The 12,695-nt window shown below is 40.1% G+C and overlaps 1 protein-coding gene across 7 annotated transcripts in view; it reads left to right on the top strand.

Moving 5' to 3' along the window:
- The window catches only part of csnk1db (casein kinase 1, delta b), a 195,697-nt gene that overhangs the window by 51,758 nt on the left and 131,244 nt on the right, over positions 1 to 12,695 (top strand). The window lies entirely within an intron of this gene.

Here is a 12,695-nt window from a genome sequence, read left to right as displayed (position 1 = left end):
CCATTTCAGTGTGAGTTAATCCTAATTTTTTTTATCCTCAGCCACATACAGTGATCAATCCTCGGACTTGAGCATAAAACACAGTGCTGTTAGCTCAGGTTCATTCAAACACTTGGTGAGTTAAAGTTTTTGTTGTATGGTCATGTAACGTTGCTTTGTGGGACATTTCTCGTTTTTCGTTTGCCAGATTAAATGGAATAATTGAATGATCAGATGATACACGGGCTCATATCCATGTCCTGCACCAAAATATTCTTTAATAGCAGCGCGTACGTTGTCACTGGCGGAGCTCATGTTTTGAAAACATGTAAATCATGTCCTTCCGGTTCAAAGGATGGACCAGTCCAATCAGCGATGATTCATGTCCCCTGAGGGTACCTACCTTTTCCGTTTTGGCTAATGTTGTTGTGTTTTCTGTTTTGTCATTGTGTTTTCTGTTTTGCTGTTGTGTTTTCTGATTTGCTGTTGTGTTTTCTGATTTGCCGTTGTGTTTTTTGATTTGTTGTTGTGTTTTCTGATTTGCCGTTGTGATTTGCACTTCAGGGCCACCGTACTATTTCGTTTTTTATTATGGCAGTGTGCAGTGTGTTGTATACCATGAATGAATGTGACTACAATCAGCTTAAAGGACCTTTGTATTTACCAGCCACCCAGTCCAACCAAATAGGGGGTTGTATTTCCCTCTTTCAAGGAGCTATTTGTATTTTCCAGCCACCTGCTTCAAACAAATAGGGGGTAGTATTTCCCCCTCTCTCAAGGTTTAATTCAAACCATTTTTGCCATTTATCTTATATAATTTGTTTCTGTGCAAATTCATTATTGTATATTGTTAAAATTGTAAAGACCAAAACGATTTTACTATGCAGGGTTTTTCCTGCATATTAATTTTGGAGCGCCACCACCGATTTCCAGGCCACTTCCACTTAAAATGGTCAACGTCAGCAAAAACTAACATATTATAATTATTCCACAGCTTCATCGCAGTTTTTTGATATGCCATGACCAAGTTGTCCATCGTGGCCTGACTATGTCCGAATCGAAGAATGGAAGCAAAGGAAGAAATTAAACTTAAATTTTCCTCAAAGAAATATCCTCCAACCCGAATGAACCCTCAGTGTCAGGCAAAGTCCTGATATTTGAAGAGGTGCAGTGGTGGACTGGCCATCTAGCACAGCGGGGAAAGTCCAGGTGGGCTGCTGCATTGTTGAGCTGATCAGACGCTTTCACTTACACCGGCCTGTCTTACCTTTTCACAGGCCCTAGCGCTTTATTGATCATTATCGTTATATGCTGGCAGCTATATATACCACTTTCCCTGGTTGTACTTCACTATTACGGGTGGTTTTGAGTTGCAACCTATTATTTATCTATTTATTTTTTACCAAGTGAAATTACATGAAAATGGCAAAAAGTAAAGGTGTATCTGAAAAGCTTTGAAAGAAAGGGAAGCAGACTTTAGAGGCTCAGGTTTCCAAATACAAAAAAATCCACCAACTGTTTGACCATCATGATTCTCAAGTGGCAAGCAGTGTTGATTTGGAGGAGCACATGAAGCGGTAAGATCGACATTTAATTAATTATAGGCTATAGCAGCTATGTGTTCAGTTAAAATACATATTGATGCGATGCAAGTTTCCTCTTCGGTGCCTGATGAAATGTGTCCTGGAATGAAACTTGATGTTCAGAATCACGTGTCATTCTAAGACCAGCAACCAACAAGTACTACGGTGCTGAAGCTACTGGGCTATGCTATGTCCTTTGCTATGTCCGTGTTCTGAATGTAGTAAAGCCCTCTGTACATGTAGGATTTGATTAGTCAGATCTTTAATTTTAATATTACAGACAGGATTTGTTCATTATTTCACTCAGATGATGTTAGTTATCATAATACATACATCACAGTGTCATCTGCCCTCTTTAAGGAAGAAAGGAAGGAACAGTTGTGTTCAAAACTATTTTTTTTCTATATTATCATATAGCAGAAACATGGACTTGCAGAGAAAAATGTGTTTATCAGGCAGCCAAATGGTTTTCACAGGGCACAAGGTTTATAAAGAATAACTGAGATCTTCAGCCACTTTAGACTTTCTTGTCTCTGTCACTCGATCCAATACTTGATGCAGCAGCATCTTCAAGCTCTGAAGGCCTGGTCGTTTCTTCATGAGGGTAGGAGCTAGAGCTGCTCCTTGTTCTTTCCTGGAGCAAGAATTTCATGATTTACTGACTGTACACAATATCACGTCACTGCTAAAGTGAGACTTGTGTAATAAACCTTGTATTGTCCTCAAAAATGTATATCAAAGTTACATAACAGTCTCATAACCGTAATTCCAAGTCGTTACAGTATAATGAATTGAATGAAAATATTTGGTCTACTACTGAGTCCATACAATCGCAATTTACAGTCAGCTATAAACAGTGACTCACTATCGTCCCCTCAGGCCAAGAGGTATTATTACAAGAAGGGACAGCTAGAGAGGCTAGAGAGGCTACAGTGACTCACTATCACCCCCTGGCCAAGAGGAGGTACATTTACATACATTTACATTTACATTTAGGGCATTAAGCAGACGCTTTTGTCCAAAGCGATTTAAAATAAGTACATTTGTCACAAGAAAGAAACCACAACATATCACCATCGATAAAGTAGAAAAGAAAAGATGGAAACAATTTTCAAGCCCTCATCTGAGCAAAGTAGCTGCTATTTATCAAGGATACCTTAAAGCTGGAGTGTGTAAGTTATTTTAGGCGTCATTTGGTCAAAAATCAATAATAACCTTTCAGCATATTGTAATTCATAGTGTTATGACAGAACACTAGACTTCTGTGTCTCCTCTTGGCTCTGTATTCAGGCTTTAAAAAAATCAATGCCGTGACGGCAGTGTTCAGCCAATCACAGTTCATTTTACAGAGCAAGCTGTTTTGGGCGTTCCTATTAGTCGCTCACCTAAAGTCGATGCGTGTTCACCTTCCATCGGTGGTGAAGGTGCAGCGGCAGATGTCCCGGCAGGAAAAGCCGCTATCCTGGCATTACCAACAAAGGCGTACACGGCTAAGCAAGCCAAAAAAAGGAAGACCGATGTAGAGAAACGAGAGTCTAAAAGGGAGAGTGACAATAGATGGAATAAATTGCGTGTAAACATTGGACAAGCATATCCGAGGTGTAGAGAACTTCACGATAGCATCGGGCTAAAGTTGGATTCTGAGCTTGCTGTTCCTCTCCTGGACAGGTGAGCCTCCAATTTAAGTTTTACGTCGCTGATAATCTATATGTATGGTAGTAATTGGCTGTGTAGTTGAAATGACCGTGAATCTAATAAAGCAGGCGGTTTGTGGTCACAATTGACGAGTAATGTTGTGAGTTGATTAGCTTTATGCTAACCGTAGCCAAAGGCTCACGACAGCTACAAGCAAGTCATAGTCAACGTCAAGTTTATTGTCAATACCGTTATATATACACGACATACAGAGGACGTGTGCCGTGTAAATATGGATGTGACAGTTATTATTTATTTTCAGGTTACGGTGAAAAGAAAGAAGTGTCTGAATAAAGTGGTTGTCTCCGATAGTCCGTGCATGTGCGGGTAATTGTTTACTTAAGTGTTATATGTTGTTTTATTATTCTTAGCATTCACACCTCTTTCCCGTGATATGCAAGTGTTGCTCTTGTCATTAGATTATGCTGTATTAGTATCAGGTCAGTATGACAAATATCGTGGCTTAATTAGTGCCGGACATGTAGGCTATGTCATGCTGAGACTTTAGCAAGAAATAATTGTTGTCGGTCTCGAGAGAAAGGTAAACTACTTTCTTACCTGTAATTTGGCCATGGCAAGTGTATGACAGAAAACTCCAGCTTTAAGTACAAAAGTGCTATGATGTAAGTGCTAAGGGTAAGAGCATACTTATTAGAAGAAGGTATTACAAGAAGAGACCTAGCTACTTGGCAGTGGATGTCTCTGCAATACAGTACATAGGCATCTTGGACATAATACCAGCTGTGTTACTTCTTCACACTCTGTTGATAGAGTCAGTTGGTTTTTCTAAATGTTTTAAACTAAAATTATGTCAAGATCTTAAAAAATGCACCTTTAATGCCCCAGTAAGGACATGAGTCCTTTACGAGGGCCATTCTTGCAGGACCTGCTTTTCTTGGTCAGGGCAAATCTTCCTTGTGAGCATCTGGAGATCGCAGATGTTGACGGCATCATCTTGGGCAGCAGCTGATTGTGGGCCATGGACACTTAAGGCCCCAAAGATGTAAAGATCATGGTGTGTTTTCAGGCCAGTTATGTATGGCTGGATGGCCCATCTATTTAGGAAGAGTCAACACCTCCTTTTACTACAGTCATCCAGGACAAGACCATAGAGCGTAGGTCACTAACAGGCGGACCGCAGTGCGAGTCATGACCTATAGTCAATAAATTATTTAAGTATTTTAAATTTTGTCGGAGCAGCTATTTTAGACTTTACGGTACTGGTTTAGCGGATGAGGAAATCCACTGACCAATTGCATGCCAGTTAAGCCATCCCACGTGATGCTACTCAGCCAGTCAAATCTGTTCATTCCAGGCGATAAACATTGCGACTCTGAATACAGACAGATGAAAGACGTGAGCAGACGAGTGAGCGATACAGTCAGAGAAGACAGAGAGACGAGTGAGCCGGAGACAACAAAGAAAAATAACCACACATGGCAAAAAGTGGACAGCGAAAACAGAGCTTTCAACCCAGAATGGACAGACTCATTCATCTCCACAATGAACATTTTTAAAACTAAATATCGTTCCAGGCTCACCAATGAGCACCTGCACATGTGTATGAGAATGGCCCCGACACCATTCCAGCCCAGATTTAAAATCCTAGCAGGACAAGCTAGAGCTCAATTCTCTCACTGAACAACAGAGAGTAGGGGAGTGGGATAGAAGAGGGAAAGAAAGAGAAACTGTAAAACTGTTCAATTGTTGAGATCAATCTGTTGTGAAATTGGTTGAGACTGTTAAGATGTGGATGTTCCTGATATCACCAAGTAATTAACAGCCCAGGATCAATGTCAAAGTTAGGGTTAGAGGTTAGGGTTACAGCGCTCCTGGGTGAACCACTTTGACATTGATCCTGGGCTGTTAATTACTTGGTGATATCAGATCGTGCTAAGATGTGAAACATTAACAAAGAAAAAGTGAAACTCAAGCTGCTGCTACACTTATTTTTCAAAAATGAAGTATTTTATTTTAAGATGCACAATTTTTAAAAAAGCTATATTATTTATTTTCACTATTTTATTTTTTAAATGCAGCCCTTCTTTACCTTAAAGAGAGAAGAAAATAATACATATCTACAGTATTATATATCTGTATTTAAATGTAAAGTGACAATAAATATTGTCAATGTTTTTGAATTGTTCTTTATTTGATTTGACAGTAAGTTGTTGATTACATGCAGATGTTGAAACAACTACTAGGCTACTTCATTATATATCACACTAAATCATAACGCAAGCTAGACATTATGACGTTCCGGACCTATTTGAATTTTAGTTGAATACCCCTGCCATAGAGTATCTCTAGGAGTACAGACACTGAAAATTTAATTTTTGAACAGATGGGGAAAGTTCTACATTTTAAATTCTAAATTATAAACATGGACATTTACCTTTTCCTGGAATCTGTCCCAATGCTCCTCCCTTTGCACATTTTGGACATCTTCTTGCTTTCTTCTATTCCTCTCCTCCAGGCTTGACAGGAACGATTCGGAGAGTGGGGTTTGTCCAGCCTTCTTGATAGACTTAGACTTGGACAAATTTTATTGTCATTCTGTGAGCAACAAATGAACACAAAGCGAAATTTGATGTTTCTCAGGGTCTGAATTGTGACAGGAACCTACATTTTTAAAATAGCTGCTGGTTAATACTGGTCAGATATGCAAACTGCTCTCATTTCAATGTGACAAACGAAACATTTGAATAAGTTCACATTTAGCGTACCTGCTCCTTGATATGGAGAAAGTTTACATTTGCACTTTGGAAGATTTTGGACAGGCGTGCAAGGTAGGGCAACACATCAGCCAGTAGGTAAACTTCTGCCACAAATCTACACAATGTGTAGAGTCCCTTCACCACCGGACATCTTCTCAACTCTCCTGTTCCTCTGTAGTGTCTCAGTGGCTTTGTGCTGAGAAAGCTAGCAGGTGTCCTATACCTCCTGGAAATGTTTCAATTAAAAACATAATGACAGTTATGAATAGTTCTAAGATAACTCTGGTATTGGATTATAATTACATCATGATTAGTAATGAATCGGCAGAAGACAACTACAATGTTGTTAAATTACTCTTACCTTTGTTTTCAAATCACTTGCACCCAGAGTGGTGGAGGTTGCCTATGGTGTGGCTGTATGATTGATGCTGTTTCTGGAGTTTAAGTGAAGCTCCTGAAGGTGATCTTTGAAAATGGCCGTGTACCTGATGTGTACATGCAGATCAAGTTGCCTGAACATGGACACATCCATGCTCTCATCAGCTTCCAGGCTAATTACCTGTGATGAGCTGATATGAAGAATCTGCTTCTAAACAACCTCTGCCAAGATCTCAATCATTTTGTCAATAATACGATGAGATCTGTAATTATTCCTCTGGTCAATCTTGAAATTGGGAAAAGGGGGAAAAAAAACGACTTTGTGAATTAAATTAGACCAAATTATAATCCATGACTTTTTTTATTTTAAATGATGGCCAGGTGACCTTTACCTTTAATTTCTTGAAAAAATCGCTTCCTTGAAGCTCAGCCAGGTTCGGAATAGTTTGTGTGGTGGGCCATTATTTTTTTTATGAGCCAGTACAGGCACTTTAAACCACCAACGGTTGCCTCATGCTCCACAACAACTGTGGGCTCCATAACAGAGATACCTGTAAATGTCAGTGCATTAAAAAATTACTTGTATTTATTCAAAACATATTACCTGCTGCTGAAGTGACCCCTACCAGATGCAAGAGATGCCTGGCATGTGATGCTTTCTTGATAGTGCTCTGTCGTGATGTGGCATTCTAAATAATCTTTCTTGTAGATTATTGCACTAAACTCAACAAATGCCCTTTGTGTACGGCCTGTCTTGGGTGCAGGCTTGTGTTGCCTGCACAATCGTCAAAACATCCCTAAAAAAGTAGGGCAGTCATGAATCAAATTTCTAAATAGTGACGCATACATGAACAATACTTTCTTTGTGATCAATTTGCTTCTAGAAATCATGCACACATAAGACAACACAAAATTAAATATAATAAAATGGAAAAAGGAGAGAAAAAATGTATGACAGCACAAATTATGCAGATATCAAATTTGCCGTGCTATGTATTGTATAGCCAAGTCTTAAGTTGGGGCATCAGCCACTCCTGTACTTCTGTGCTTACTCGATGCAGTTCTCACTAAAAGAAACAGAAAATAAATAAACCATTAGTCCAGAGAAATTTGCTTTTCTGACCTGCCTCTGCAACTGTGTTTGCTGCCAATCTCACCTGTTGCTTTAGCCCTAGCAGCCTCAGCAGCATGTTCACTGCTCACCTTCTCCTCCTCCTCTACATCTCTTTGATTATCTACAACTGTCCCTTCTTGTCCTTCTCTAGCTCCAGCTGCCACAGCAGCACTGCTTGAAGCCTGGAACTATTCAAAACAATTTAATTTAATTTTCACACTGGTCATATTCATTTTTTTTAATGCATGTTTTCTTAAGTTTCTACACTGTTAATACCTCTGGTGCTTTCATCTTCAGGACGAGCCCTTTTCAGTTTCTGAAATATTTTTCAATACTCATCTGGATGAGGGGGCAAACATTAAGTACCAGAGTATAAAAGTGCAGGAATATAAAATTAAGCCAGGGTTCTTCATGGCACCAAATAGGGCAGTGCTGGTAGGTGCCGAAGAAATGTTGTTTGGTCATTTCATAACATTTTGAATTCATTCCGAGTAACCACAGTTTCAGATAATTTAGGCTAATAAATTAGGTTTATAACAAATCAAAAAGATTGGCAAAATGCGTCTTTTCAGTAAGTATATTTTGTGTTTAGTTTTAGTTTAAGTGTGTTCTGGTGGTTCTTAAAATAAAATATAACAAAAATAAAAATATACTGATTTACAGTTCAAATCAAATCAAATCAAATTTTATTTGTATAGCCCAAATTCACAAATCACAGTTTGCCTCAGAGGGCTTTACAATCTGTACAGAGACGACACCCTCTGTCCTTCGACCCTCGATTCGAGTGAGGAAAAACTTGCCCCCAAAAAAAGGCCCTTTTAACAGGGAAAAAAAATGCGGAAGAAACCTCAGGGAGAGCCACAGAGGAGGGATCCCTCTCCCAGGACGGACAGACGTGCAATAGATGTCGCATGTACAGAGCAGATCAACGAGATCACAATGTATTCGATTATAAGCGATGGTTGACAGGAGTGAAAGTACATAAAGATGTATTACAGCAATAATGATGAAATGCACATGGAAATGTGATTACTAGTGATAACAGTAGTAGTGATTAATGGTAAGGATGGTATGTAGTAATGCAGTACGATAATAGTAGTGTAACGTATGTAACAGAGATGTGACTAATATTAGCGACAGTAGTGGTGGGTGTTAGGCAGGGTCATGGCAGTAGGCGCATCCACGATCAGGCAGGGCCATAGCAGTAGGCGCATCCACGATCAGGCAGGGCCATAGCAGTAGGTGCATCCACGATCAGGCAGGGCCATAGCAGTGGGCGCATCCACGATCAGGCAGGGCCATAGCAGTGGGCGCATCCACGATCAGGCAGGGCCATAGCAGTGGGCGCATCCACGATCCACGACCCGGGCGCGGCCAGGATCCAAGGGAGCCTGTAGGACTAGAAAGCACAAGGACTCCGGGGAAGAAGTAAGTCAGTGACATGCAGAGATGGGGCATGTATACAGGCATAATGTATACAGATGGAGAGGAGAGGAGAGGGGAGGAGAGAGAAGCTCAGTGTGTCATTGTCCCCCGGACTAGGCCTATAGCAGCATAACTAAGAGCTGGCCTGTCCTGGACCAGCCCTAACTATAAGCTCTATCGAAGAGGAAGGTCTTAAGTCTACTCTTAAAGGTAGAGAGGGTGTCCGCCTCCCGGACCAAAACAGGAAGATGGTTCCACAGAAGAGGAGCTTGATAGCTGAAGGCTCTGGCTCCCATTCTACTTTTGGAGACTTTAGGAACTACAAGTAATCCTGCGTTCTGGGAGCGTAATGCTCTAGTTGGGTGATAGGGTAATATGAGCTCCTGGAGATATGATGGTGCCTGACCATTAACAGCTTTGTAAGTGAGGAGAAGGATTTTAAACTCTATTCTTGATTTTACAGGGAGCCAGTGCAGAGAGACCAATACAGGAGTAATATGATCTCTTTTCTTAGTTCCTGTCAGTACACGTGCTGCAGCATTCTGGACCAGCTGGAGACTCTTTAGAGACTTGTTAGGGCAGCCTGATAATAGAGAATTACAGTAGTCCAGTCTGGAAGTAACAAATGCATGGACTAGCTTTTCTGCGTCTTTTTGAGACAGGATGGGCCTGATTTTTGCAATGTTACGTAGATGAAAAAATGCAGACCTTGAAATTTGTTTTATGTGGGAGTTGAAGGACATATCTTGATCAAAGATAACTCCCAGATTCCTGACGGTGGTGCTGGAGGCCAAGTTAATGCCATCCAAACTCGCTATATCATTAGATAATGCATCTCTAAGGTGTTTAGGACCAAGTACTATAACTTCGGTTTTATCTGAGTTTAACAGCAGAAAATTGCAGGTCATCCAGGTCTTAATGTCCTTGAGACATGCATGGAGTTTAGTAAGCTGATTAGTTTCATTTGGCTTTATTGATAGGTATAACTGTGTATCATCTGCATAACAATGAAAGTTTATGGAGTGTTTCCGAATTATATTTCCTAGAGGGAGCATATATAAGGTGAATAGTATGGGTCCAAGCACGGAGCCTTGAGGAACACCATGACTAACCTTGGTATACAGGGATGACTCATCGTTAACATGTACAAACTGAAATCGATCCGATAAATAGGACTTAAACCAGTTTAATGCGGGTCCTTTAATGCCAATTAAGTGTTCCAGTCTCTGTAGTAGAATGTGATGATCAATGGTATCAAATGCAGCACTAAGATCTAGTAAGACCAGGACAGAGACAAGTCCTTTGTCAGAAGCGATTAGGAGGTCATTTGTAACTTTCACCAGTGCCGTTTCTGTGCTATGATGTGCTCTAAAACCTGATTGAAAATCCTCATATAAACTATTTTTATGAAGGAAGTCACATAGCTGGTTGGCGACTGCTTTCTCGAGGATCTTGGAGAGGAAAGGGAGGTTGGATATAGGTCTATAGTTGGCTAAAGCTTCTGGATCAAGATTAGGCTTTTTAAGGAGCGGTCTAATTACAGCTAGTTTAAAGGATTGTGGTACGTATCCTGTTAATAGAGACAGGTTGATCATTTCTAGTAAAGATGTGCTAATTAAAGGTAAAGTTTCTTTCAGCAACCTAGTTGGGATGGGGTCTAGGAGACAAGTTGTTGGTCTAGATAAAGAAACCATCGAAGTTAGTTGGTGGAGGTCGATGGGAGAGAAGCAGTCTAAATATAAGTCAGAATTTACAACTGTTTCTGAGGTTCCTGTGTTTAAAGATACAATGGTGCCAGTTGAGGGCAAGCGATGATGGATTTTGTCTCTAATAGTTAAAATTTTGTCATTAAAGAAGCTCATGAAGTCATTACTACTGAGCGTTGTAGGAATACATGGTTCAGTAGAGCTGTGACTTTCTGTCAGCCTGGCTACAGTGCTGAAAAGAAACCTGGTGTTGTTTTTGTTTTCCTCTATTAATGACGAGTAATAGCTTGCTCTGGCATTGCGGAGGGCCTTCCTATATATTTTAAGGCTATCTTTCCAGGCTAAGCGGGATTCTTCCAAGTTGGTGGAACGCCATTTCCTTTCAAATTTCCGTGATGTTTGCTTCAATTTGCGGGTATCCGAGTTATACCAGGGTGCTAACCTCCTGTGCTTTATAGGTTTCCTTTTCAGGGGGGCAATAGAGTCCAGTGTTGTTCGCAATGAGCCTGCAGTGCTATCAACAAGATGATCGATTTGTGAGGAACTGAGGTTAGCGGAGGAGTCCTCTATTATATTAAGACATGGCATTGAGTTTAGTGCCAGCGGTATAATTTCCTTAAATTTAGCTACAGCACTATCAGATAGACATCTAGTGAAGGAGTTTTTGCCTAATGGTGTGTAGTCCAGTAATAGAACTTCAAAAGTTATTAAGTGATGGTCTGATAAAAGAGGATTCTGTGGAGAAACTGTTAGATTTTCAATCTCGATACCATAAGCTAGAACAAGGTCAAGGGTGTGGTCAAAACAGTGAGTTGGTTTATGTACACACTGAGAGAAGCCAATAGACTCTAATAATGAGATAAATGCAGTACTAAGGCTATCATTAACGACATCCACATGAATATTAAAATCACCTACAATAATTACTTTATCTGATTTGAGGACTAGACTTGATAAAAACTCAGAGAATTCAGATAAAAATTCTGAGTAAGGACCAGGTGCTCGATACACTACAACAAATAGAACTGGCTGTAAAGTTTTCCACGTTGGATGTGAAAGACTCAGAACAAGGCTTTCAAATGAGTTATAATTTAATTTAGGTTTAGGAATGATTGACAGACTTAAGTCATAAATAGCTGCAACACCACCTCCTCGGCCGGAGCCTCGAGGAATGTGAGTATTAATGTGACTGGGTGGAGTGGATTCATTCAGGCTGACATATTCTTCAGGATGCAGCCAAGTTTCAGTAAGACAGAATAAATCAATATTACAGTCTGAAATTAAGTCATTTACTAGTACAGCTTTCGATGACAGGGATCTGATATTTAGGAGTCCGCATTTAATTCTCTTGTCTTGTTTTGAGATTGCAGAGTTGCTGTTAATTTTTATTAGATTTTCATGCACAACTCCTCTTCTGTGGACTTTTGATTTGATTAATTTAATTAATTTAGGTGGTCGGTTAAGGTGCCAAAAATGAGAGCTATCCTTTTTAAACTGCAATGTTTGTTTTTAAAAGAAAAGAAAAACAGTTCAGGATACAAATTAAGCCTTTAAACATCAAAACCATCAAGATGTGGCCCCATTACAGGGTAGTTGCATGATATTAAATTTTGTTTTAATGAACACAGTTCACAGCCAGAGGCAGAACATTTCAGCCTCTCTCCAGCCATTGTGGGTCAAAACCAATGGCTCTGTGTTGATTAGATCTGGGATGATGGGGGCATGATGGCATGCTATGGGCAGACTACAGATGTATGCAATATAGACCTACTACATACAACATTTAATGTAGAACCACAGTTTATTATTGCTATTATTAGGGCCCGAGCAGGGAACCTGCAAGGACCCTATTGTTTTTCGAATGATTATTAGGGCCCGAGCAGGGAACCTGCAAGGACCCTATTGTAATTGTAATGATTATTATTAGGGCCCGAGCAGGGAACCTGCAAGGACCCTATTGTAATTGTAATGATTCTTATTATTATTAGGGCCCGAGCAGGGAACCTGCAAGGACCCTATTGTTTTTGCAATGATTATTATTTTTAGTTATTAGGGCCCGAGCAGGGAACCTGCAAGGTCCCTATTGTAATTGTAATGA

This window comes from Pagrus pagrus (assembly GCF_965226575.1).
Source record: "Pagrus pagrus genome assembly, chromosome: 21".
Taxonomy (NCBI): domain Eukaryota; kingdom Metazoa; phylum Chordata; class Actinopteri; order Spariformes; family Sparidae; genus Pagrus; species Pagrus pagrus.
The sequence above is the reverse complement of the archived record's forward strand: the minus strand, read 5'-3'. Positions and strand labels throughout refer to the sequence as shown.